This window comes from Pristis pectinata, chromosome 31, assembly GCF_009764475.1.
Source record: "Pristis pectinata isolate sPriPec2 chromosome 31, sPriPec2.1.pri, whole genome shotgun sequence".
NCBI classification, from domain to species: domain Eukaryota; kingdom Metazoa; phylum Chordata; class Chondrichthyes; order Rhinopristiformes; family Pristidae; genus Pristis; species Pristis pectinata.
The window spans coordinates 20713100-20723814 of record NC_067435.1 but is presented as its reverse complement, the minus strand read 5'-3'; the positions used below and the strand labels follow the sequence as shown (position 1 = coordinate 20723814).

The 10715-nt window shown below is 46.7% G+C and overlaps 1 non-coding gene across 1 annotated transcript; it reads left to right on the top strand.

Annotated features, from left to right (window-relative positions):
• The first annotated feature begins 9251 nt into the window (after nucleotides 1-9251).
• trnas-aga (transfer RNA serine (anticodon AGA)) lies at nucleotides 9252-9333 on the top strand. The gene has a single exon. It is a non-coding gene; the product is annotated as a tRNA-Ser (tRNA).
• Nucleotides 9334-10715: the final 1382 nt, after the last annotated feature.

Below are 10715 nucleotides of genomic sequence, written 5' to 3'. Positions count from 1 at the left end.
CAGTCTATAAAAATAACCGGTCGCAGTGCTGTGTGCAGGCGGCGTGAGATTGAGGCATAACTTCTGCGTGTAATGTTGGAGGTGGTTTATCCATGTCGGATGTCAAGTTCCCAGCTCTCTGCGGGTGGGGCCATTGTTAGGTTTGGATTTATAGTCAGGTCTATTTTCAGCTTTTCCGGGATTTTACGTTCAGTGTTCACAGTCTATCAATGGTTTGGAGCAGGGTATCAGGAAAATATAAAACAGAAAATGGTCGATTCACTTAGCGGACCGAGCAACATCTGTAAAGGGAAAAACTGAGTCATCGTTTCAGGTCGCCAGATGATAGGTCTTTAACCTAAAACGTTAACTCTGCTTCTCTCGCCACGGAAGACGAGTGTTTTAGAACTTTCTGTTCTTGCCTCAGATTTCCACATCTTGCGTTCTGACTTTCACGGACAATATATCCAGGTTTGCTGATGACACAAAACTGGGTGTCAATACGGGTTGTGAATAGGATTCGGTAAAGCTTCAGGGTGACATCGACAGGCGAAGGGAATGGGCTACGACATGACGGATTGGATGCGAATGTGGAGATTGCGAGGCGCTCTTCAGAAACAGGATATGATTCAATGGTGAGTGATTGAAATGTGTTGGTGTTCTGAGGAACCCGGGTGTCCTTGTACACAAAACACTGAACATTAACACGCAGCGTCGGTGAGCAAGTGGGAAGGCAAACGGTATGTTGATCTTTATTGCAGAGGGTTTGGGTCTCGGAGCAATCACATCTCACTGGAATTATAACAGGGCCCTGGTGAGATGGAACCTGGATGCGAATCAGGAGCAGGAATGGGCCTCTCGGCCATTCGCTTCTGCTCAGCCATGAGGAAGTTAATCTGATTGCATACTGAACACATTCCCGCCTCCCCCGGTGACGTTTCACCCCTTTCTGATTGACCATGTATGGTCTTCAAAAATATTCAGATCTCTGCTTCCACATCTCTTTGAGGCGGGGAGATCCAAAGACTCACGGTGTCCTGTGTACAGGTCCGGCCCCGATCTGAGGAAGAATACACCTGTGACCGAGGGAGCACTGCAAAGGTTCACCGCGTCTGTCCTGTGAGGAGAGGTTTCAGCAGCTGGGCCGACACTCTATGGGGTTGAGTGAATGAGAGGTGATATTATTGCTTCTCAAGAACTGCGGGCCAAAAGATTCGGGTCCGGAGCAAATCGTCGAGTTTTATATCTGTTCCTAAGTGAAAATAAAATATATGGTGGATATATTAAATAAAACAGGCATGTTGACATACTGGGCAGATTAGGCCGTGTCCGTGGGAAGGGAAATGGAGTTAACGTTTCAGTTCAGATCACCCCTTGCATCTTTTTCCCCTTTTCAGTTCTGACGAGGGGTGTTTCATCGGAAACGGTCGCTCTCTTTCTCTTCCCACCGATGCATCTTGGCCTGCTCAGTATTTCCAGCATGTTCTGCTTTTGTTTCACATCTCAGCGAAGAGGCCATCTCGTCCATCGTGTCAATGTCGGCTGCTGATAATCCGTTGTCTTTCAGCAGTAACCAGCACCACTGCACCCGAGGGTAATTGCAAGGTAAAAGTGGACATGCGATCGCTAGGGTAATTAGCACCGTAAAATGCTCATCATGTGCCGGTGCGTGGCATAATATGGGGAAGGGGTTGCTGGGACTGTGCGGCGAGTAAAAAAGGATTGGTGTAAATCGGTGATTGAAGGTTGGACCGTGGGTGCCGAAGGGCCTGTTTCTGTGCTCGATGACTCTGTAACCATGGTCTTAGCTGAGATTGTAGTGACGGAGGAAGAGATTTATGGTGATACCTCCAGCTCTGCGACATTCCAGCTGTGGGAAAGAATTGAAATAGTGGGGCTATTTTTCTCTGAAACAGAGGAAGCTGCAGGGAGATTTAATGGTGGTTTATCAACATTAAAACAACAGTTTAATCCTGTTCATGAAAGTTAATTCAAGGATTGCAATTACACGTTGCAAGTACCGCTAAATCCGTGAGATATATTTGAATGTAGAGTAAGGAGAAGGAGGGTCTCAGCATCAGGACACAGAAGGGAAACTTGGATAACAACGGAATGTGGGCAGACCGGGAGCGAGAGGAAGAGAAGATAAAGGACCGTCATGGAGAGAGGGGGGAGAGGGAGAGAGATCGACAGATAGACAGACGGACAAACAGAAGGAGAGACAGTCAGATCGACAGACATTCAGACGGACAGACAGACAGGCAGAAAGCGAGAGACAGAGCGAAGGCTTAAAAAGTGGCGATGTAAAGGAGCAGCAGAAGGTAGAGAAAGAGACGAAATTCTGGAAGCATTCAACAGATTTGGCAACATGCGTTGAAGGGTGAACAGGGATAACGCTTCAGGTCGGACGCTTTGTGTCAGAACCGGGAAGTATAGGTAACTAACTGGTGTCAGGATGAGAGGTGAGTGGGGGAAGGATGCATGAGGTAAGCGGGATATCGCGGGGATGGTGAGGCCGGGAGTGACGTCAGGATGAGCCGTAAACGGCTGTTATGGAGCTCTGTTCATAATTGAAATGATAATTGGTTTATTGTTGTCACGTGTACAAAGAAAGTGAAAATAAACTTTGGTTTGCATGCCATCCACGCAGATCATTTCAAAACATTAGTACATTTAGGTAGGACAAAGGGAAAAGCAATAACATAATGCAGAATATAGTGTTAATTTACAAAGAATGTGCAGTGCAGTGGACAACAAGGTGAAAGAGCTACGACGAGGTAGAATGTGAGATTAAAAGTACATCTTTGTCGTATAATAGATCCATTCAATCGTCTGATAACAGTGGGACATAATCCGCCCTTGACGCTGGCTGTGAGTGTTTTCCGTCTGTTTTATCTGCTGCCCTGTGGAAGGGGGAGAAGAGAGAATGTCTGGGTGGGTGGGGTCCTTGAACATGTTGGCTGCTTTACCGAGGCAGTGGGAAGTGTAGACAGAGTCCATGGAGGGGAGTTTGGTTTTCGGGATGGACTGAGCTGTGTTCCTAACTCTCTGCAGATTCTTGCGGTCTTCAGCAGAGCAGATGTCACACCAAGCCGTGATGCATCCGGATAGGATGCCACTATAAAACATTGTGAGGGTTAACAGGTAACGTAATTTCCACTTCCTGCCGGGTCGGGGGTGGAGTGTAGGGGGCTGGTAAGTCAATTTCATTGCACTGTTTCACACAATTTCTTGCTATGATTTAATGGTTCTCATAATTGGAATCAGCGGGTATTTCACCGCGTTCTTCAGCTTCTTTCGGAACTTGCTCTGAGTCACGGCGTAAGTACACGTGTCACTGCAGAAACTGAGAAGCTGCAATATTCCCGCTGTGCATTATGAGATGTAACGGGGAACTGTCACGGGATAGTGGTAAATCTTTGAAATTCGCTGGTACATGTAAAACACCACAAGTGTTCCGCACAACAATAAGAAACTGCCGGTTCCCCTGAAGAGTAAAACGATGGATTTCCTTCGGTTCTCCATCTCTGAGACCTTGTCATTCTCGCCACTGCTGCATTCCGTGAGCCCCCTGTGGACTCTGCTGGCCGCTAAACTTTATCTGACCGTCAGAACATTAAGCAGCAAAATCAGAATGAACAGCGCACAAGTGGTTAATATGCAGTGAAACGTGTCAAATGCAGCCCATGTGGGAGATGTATAGAAGATCTGGTCATTGACACAATCCCCGGGAACATGATGAATTATGAACGAACTTTGGACTGTCAAGTACCAAGGGACACTCTCCATACTGCCCAGCACAATCACTGTCTCGATAATCACAGCCGCCGTTCTCTCGCTCCATATTTTGTCTTCAGCTTCTCAGAACAAATGGCCACAAATCGATCGAAGGTGAAAGCGACGATCAGTCAGACAGAGACTAAGGTGACTGTAAAAGCCATTCAGCTAAGTATGCTGCACACGGGAGTAATGAGGAGGAATGAACGCGGTAAATAAATCAGAGCAGTCCACCTCAGGAGAGGGTGCGAGATAACGACCAGGAGATGGGATGCTGCCATTCCCACCAGGTAGCAAGTGATACATTTGGAGAGACCGCATTTTTCCAGAAAGAGGATCACAATCGACACCAAATGGACTGGAAGAGAGAGAAAGGAAATCAGAGGATTACTGATCAGTCCGGAGCCAAAGGAGCAGTTTGACGGGAACCTTGTTGCTGCTTTGTGTGGCAGTTCCTAATTGCTTAGCATTGACGGAAATTTCAGGTCGCAGGGAAATATAGTCTGGGTATGTGTTTCCTCAGAGGAAAATGGGGATGGATCAGCTTTTCCGTCGCGTGTCCGCGTCTCGTGGTGAACGGAATGGATAAACCCGGCCGCTAGATAGCGGCAGTGTACGATGTACTAATCGCCACCTTCCCCGGCTCCCCCGGTCAGCGACAGAGCAATAGAAGGACGGAACAAATCAGGAAATCCTGGAGGCTCTCTCCCCGGCAAACGTTATCTGTGGAAAGAGAAACCAATTAATGTGTCGGGACAGAGACCCTTCCACAGAACTGTTCTGAGAATGGACCCGCCCTTCTCTTTCCACACACGCTGTTTGCCGGGCTGAGGGCTTCCAGCATTTTCTGCTTTCGTTACACATTCCATCATCTGCCATCTGTTTGGTTTTACAATAAAGCACGACCAATTCCAACAGATACAGTGCAGCCTGACACAATCTCACGGCCGGACGTGTCGTTTCTTACTGAATGAATCAGAACGAGGCAGTTTAGGGAATTTCAACAGGCAGCAAAAGCTCGGTGCGGTAGTCAGACGTCTGCCGCGCTGTCGGATACCGGGAAAATAGAACAACATTTTACAACATTGATAATAATTAAACGCAATATCATCTCTGACGGCGAGTATTTCACTGAATTCTCTGATTACTGTCCCTCATCGGACACCCGCTCCCAGAACGTTCTGATTCTCCAGCTGCTCTACCCGCTGATTTCCTCCCGCAATTTGCTCTAGATCCCAGAATCTACAGTCTCTTGTGCCCCATTCCATTCTTAGAAATGCAAGGACTGGACAGGGGGCTGTGGAAACAAGCAGCGAGACAAGCCATACCTAACATTGGAATTAGACATCATTTCCACCTACGGCAGCTGAGACTGCGGTTTACCGGGAATTCCAACGGCTGAAGGAAGAGGAAAGTCAATGTCTTTTATCCGCCAGATTACTGCATACACCATTTCAGTGACAAGCAGTGACTTCTGTTGTGTGGGAATCCTCAGATCGGACAGGTAATCTGAGCTGACCTTCTCCAATGGGGTCTGATTGATACAGGGAATCAGTATCCAGTCACACAACTGCACCCAAACCATTGCACTTTTTCTTACACTCGCTTGCATAAACACATTACAACAACACCATTGCCTCTGTTGGAAATATAGGGACGATTTAACACACGTAAACCACAGTTCTTGGCATTGTCCCTGTGAAAATACGGCCGTTAACTTCACACACAACGCTGATCTTTGTCAGTTAGTGGCTCCATTAATAGTTTTCATACAATTGTTTTTACAATTTAGTAATCTGTAAATGCCACAAATTTATCCCCAGTGAGCAGTGAATCCATCGACACAAACTGACCCTTCTCCTCTGCCCTTGCAATTTCCCCAGTCAAATCTGTGCACCTCATTCCTTCAGTCCTTCTACTCCATCATGACAATTCAGCGAACTTCCAGTCTTAATAAATGGTAACAGAACGAAAAACACCGCTCTCCCTGTCCAGTTCACTGCAGGTCCTGTTCGTCATCACCTCTCTCCTCACTGTCCCCAAGTATCCACAGTTTTCCATTGTATCGATATTCACTAGTGTTTTAGATATACAACGCTGCTACAATATTTTCTTTGCCTGCGTACATAATTTTGTATTTCATGGGGTGTCTGAGAGATAAACATTTTGACCATTGTGCAGGAACTCCAGATTGGGTAAATGTATCACCTACTGCACTGAAAAGTAATCTGATGTTGAAAAATATCCTCTGCCACGTACAGATTTCATTGTGTGTACAGACGTCAGCTTCTGCTGCTTGTCTCCTCACTGTGACCATATCCCCGGTACCCCTGTGGTGAAGTGTTGGTCCGGTGGCGCAGAGGCGGCGCTGCGGAATGGTTACCAGCAGCGGACGCAAGGCTGGGGCCAGTTTGCAAAAGCCGGACGTTTTGACGGTGTGTGAATGAAAGTGATTTACCGGTTGTGCTCCGGGTTAAAATGGTAATGAGAGAACAAGAGCAGAGTAAGGTTTTATTCATCGACCTCTGGATTCTGGGACAAACAACGGTGACTCTGTTGTCTGAACTGACCTCCAATTCACTCCAGAGGAAAAAGAAGTGATTTCAAATGTGCTCTTGCTGCTGTGTATTTGCGGAAGAGAATGCTTATGTTCTTGTGTTGTTTTCTGTGGAGCATCGACCAGAATCCCGCTTAGAGCAACGTCCGTGTTTCCATACACACCCGCCACAGTAACACCACCTACAATGGCCCTTGGAACCGCCGCACCACCAAACTCGATGACAATTTTCACCGCATACAGAGAGAGGAACAGGCAAAGACGGCAAACCAGATAGTGGTGCCGAAACGTACAGCCTAATACAAACTGACCAGATGCAAACACACACCCACACACACCTCCCCCACATACACACCCACACACACACACGCAATATTCGAACGCACTTACAAAGAACTTTGCACACACCTACATACACAGACACGCATACACCACGAATTCACACAGAGCTGCCTGCGCAAACACACATAAATTCGGCACACCGATATCACATATACACGTAAGAAACACGCGTACGCAGTACAAACACATACACACAAAACATATAAACGGCGAGATACAGAGTGAGTCATGGAGTAAGACATTCCGCTAAAATAAAAGACAACAGATACTTGTGACTGAATTCAAGGCAATGAAAAAACGGAGAACACTCAAAGGGAGGCTGAGTCTGAAAGGGAGCAAAATAAAGAGAAGGAAGAGCACAATGCTCATAGGACAGGAGGATCTTATTATTTCTGTACATGTCAGTCTCTGGCACAGCGTGACAGTATGGGGTTCATTCTGTATCTGTCGGTCTCTGCTACAGTGTGAGAGTGTGGGGTTCAATCTGTATCTGTCAGTCTCTGCTACAGTGTGAGAGTGTGGGGTTCAATCTGTATCTGTCAGTCTTTGGTGCGGTGTGATAGTGTAGGATTCATACATTTTCTTGCTTGTTGCTCCAAAATTATGGTATTCACTCCCTTTTTATAATTATCTACATTTATTACTCAATCTATATTTAGAACAACTTTATTTGGCTACCACTTGCTGATACTTAAATTCATTGCACACATGTCAGTTTGAATGATGCTGGTTATGCAAAAGCAGTACAATGAGAGTCATAGAGTCATGTAGCTCAAAATCAGGCCGTTCGGCCCATCATGTCATGCACACCATTCGTTATCCATCTGCATTAATCCCATTGAAAATCACTCGGTCTACAACCTTCTGTGCTTTGGCCATTCAACTTCTCGTCTGGATAAATGTTAAATATTTGACAGCGTCCCAGATTCCACCCTCCTTCTGGTTGAATAAAAATATTTCGCAGATCCCCTTAAAACCTCTTACCCCTCGCCTACTTCTTGAAGTCGGAGTTTTCACACACTGTAATGGGGAAGATGTTCCGACGACCCACACTATCTCTGTCTCTTTATCGATCAGAGCATAACTTTTTTGATCGGAAGCTGCCCTACTGATAAATAACGTAGCTTACGGCCTGACAGTGTGTGAGAGTGCTGGGCAGGTCTGTAATGAACTCCTTTTGTATTGTTCTGGGCAGCACTGTGTGAGGTTGTGAGTTGGAATGTGAGAGAGGTTCTGGCTCCAACAGAACGAGCTCAGAATATCAAGAAGTTATTTTGTTAAAACCTATCGAATACTTGGGACTATTTAAAGGGCAGAAGTGGAACGAAGGTTCCCACATGTGAGAGAATGGAGAACTCGTCGACTCCATTTAAAATATGTGGTCACTCTATGAGGCTGATTTCCTCAGTCGTTCCTGAGTCGATGGAACACTTTCTTTGAGGGAAATGGGAACCGAGATATGAGTATATTTCAGGCAGAGGTAGACAAATACTTGCTGAGGAAGGAGGTGGTAGGTTACTGCGGGTACATGGGAATGTGGGGTTGGGGATCTAATGAACTCATGGCTAATCTGACTGAATGGTGGAGTGCGCTTGCGCGGCTAATGGAGACTCCAGCTCCCAATTCGGATGTCGGTGTGCCTGTATGTCCCTGTGGAGTGGTGTCCAGGACTGTACACAGCGCTCCAGCTGTGTCCCACTTGTGTTTATACAGTTCCAGCAGATCTCCCTGCTGTGGCATTCTGTTCCTTCAGCCAAGAAAGGCAGATCTCCCATCCACCTTCTTAACCCACCGGCCGATCTGTCCTCCTACCTTCAGGGACCTTCCAACATGCTCCCCAGGGTCCCTTTGCTCCTCAAAACTTCTTCACATTCCCTCTTTATTCTGTGTTTACTTACCTTGCGTAGACTCTCCACCTGCATTGCCTCACTTCCCGTGACTAAGCCTGCGCCCTCTAGTTTGGGTACCTCTGCTGTGTGGAAACGTTTCCTATTATCCACCTTTCTATGAGCCAATTAACTTGTGTACGTCAAACAGGTCCGCCGTCAGCCTCCTGCGTTGGAATGAAAACAAGGGAAGCAGAGTCAGTCCCATTTTATGGGAACGCCACGGCCCAGGCGACATCCTGGTGAACCTCTTCTGCACACATCCCGGTACAGTCACGTCCTCCCTCTGGTATGCCGACCAGAACTTTTCTTACCCTCAGTCGCTCGCCCCTGCTGCCTCCCAGGTGTTGGGGGAAGATAACCCGCCGGTTTCACCTTCTTTGGACTGTATGTGACTCCAGCCCACACCGATGTGTTGCCTGATGAATGTCCTCTGAAGCAAACCAGAACCTAACAACTGAACGCGCTTATCGATGGCGGGATGAGGAAATCCTGTTCCGCTCTGAGTGATCTCCGTCTATCTCCATCTCCATCTGTCCCCAGAGGTCAGAGTGAAAGATCATCGACTGGAAACGTTAACATTGTTTCTCCCTCCGCAGATCTGCTTTTATTTCAGGATCAGTTCTGCTTACCTGACTCAGTCCGTCCCGAGACACACTGATCACATCCCATGAAAATGTCCTTCTCTCTACCTAGTTGTTGGGATCGAGGTAGTCGTGGCCGAGTGGTTAAGGCGATGGACTAGAAATCCATTGGGGTGTCCCCGCGCAGGTTCGAATCCTGCCGACTACGTGTTTCCAGCATTTTCTGTTTTATATTGTTCTTGACCCCCTGATCTAAATCATTGATGCAGATTATGAAAAGCCGGGTTCAAGCACCGATATCTGGTCACCGCCTCCCGACCCGTGAGTGTCACATTTATTGCGGCACAATCAATCAGCGTGTTTGGCTGTTAACCGAAGGTATAGTCGTTCGAGCCCACCCAGGGATGCTGGCGATCCGGCAGATTTTGCTGTGTGTTGCCGCTGTCCGCTGGGTAACACCGCACTTCCTGCTGTTTTGAATTTCAAACAAAAATATACAGTTCGTTCACGAAAAGTAAAACACGTGTTCAGAAAACACAACAGATGCGACACGTTTCTTTCCTTACATTCATTTTGCGATCAAATCGACACGCAAATCATGGAACATGAATTCATTGCATCCTCTCACAAAGCACCAATGCCACTCATGTTTGCCCTTTTAAGTGTTGTGCAGCTGGTAGCAGGGCCCAGCCCCTCAGTATCCTCAGGCGACAGGTCGTTGTAAAACTGGGCCACTCACCTCTGCGCTCTCTGGCGGCATGTCGCTTTTGCACAGAATCCAGCCCCTCAGTGCCCTCAAGGCGGCAGGTCACTGATTCACTGAGATCACTGGAAGCTCTCCCTGTTATTTCCCGAAACAGGTAGCCCCAATGCTCCACTTCCCATTCACAATTAAATAAACAAATACATCTTTAAATTATCCCGAAGGTTTCAGGCATTCCCGACTGCCGGGAGAAATGTTAATTGTCCTTGTTTCGTGGTACTTGGTCATTCAGTCTACGCCTGCCCCGATCTGACGAAAGATCACTGGAATGAAATATTTACTTTAAATCTCTCAGCACGAATCGATATTTCCACCGTTTCCTGCTTCTATTTGGGAATGACATACATTCATATGTTTGTTGAAATATTTGCTTTATGAGCCACAACCGCACATTTTTAAGCCAACACAGACGATCTTAAAATAAAATGAATTTGGAATAGCTCTTGATTTAAAGTTTACAAACGGCAGGAGAGTCAAAGAAAGAAAAGGAAGCGAGCAAGGGAACAGTGCGAACTCGGAAAAAAAGGAATCGTCAAAGAAAGTATAGAATGGACAGCACTCACAGCACAGCGATTGCGTTTTCTCTCAGCAGCAGAGTGGCGCAGCGAAAGTGTGCTGGGCCCATAACCCAGAGGTCGATGGATAGAAGCCACCCTATGCTACTTCCCTTGTTAGCATCAGCCATTCTCCATCAGTGCATTTTACGACATGAATCTATCATATCATACGCAAATACAAATAAAAACACTCTCAGTTAAATTGAGAGTTCATTTTTATTCAATAAATTTACGAGTTTTGTGGAGGCTTAGTTCAGGTGAAAACATCAT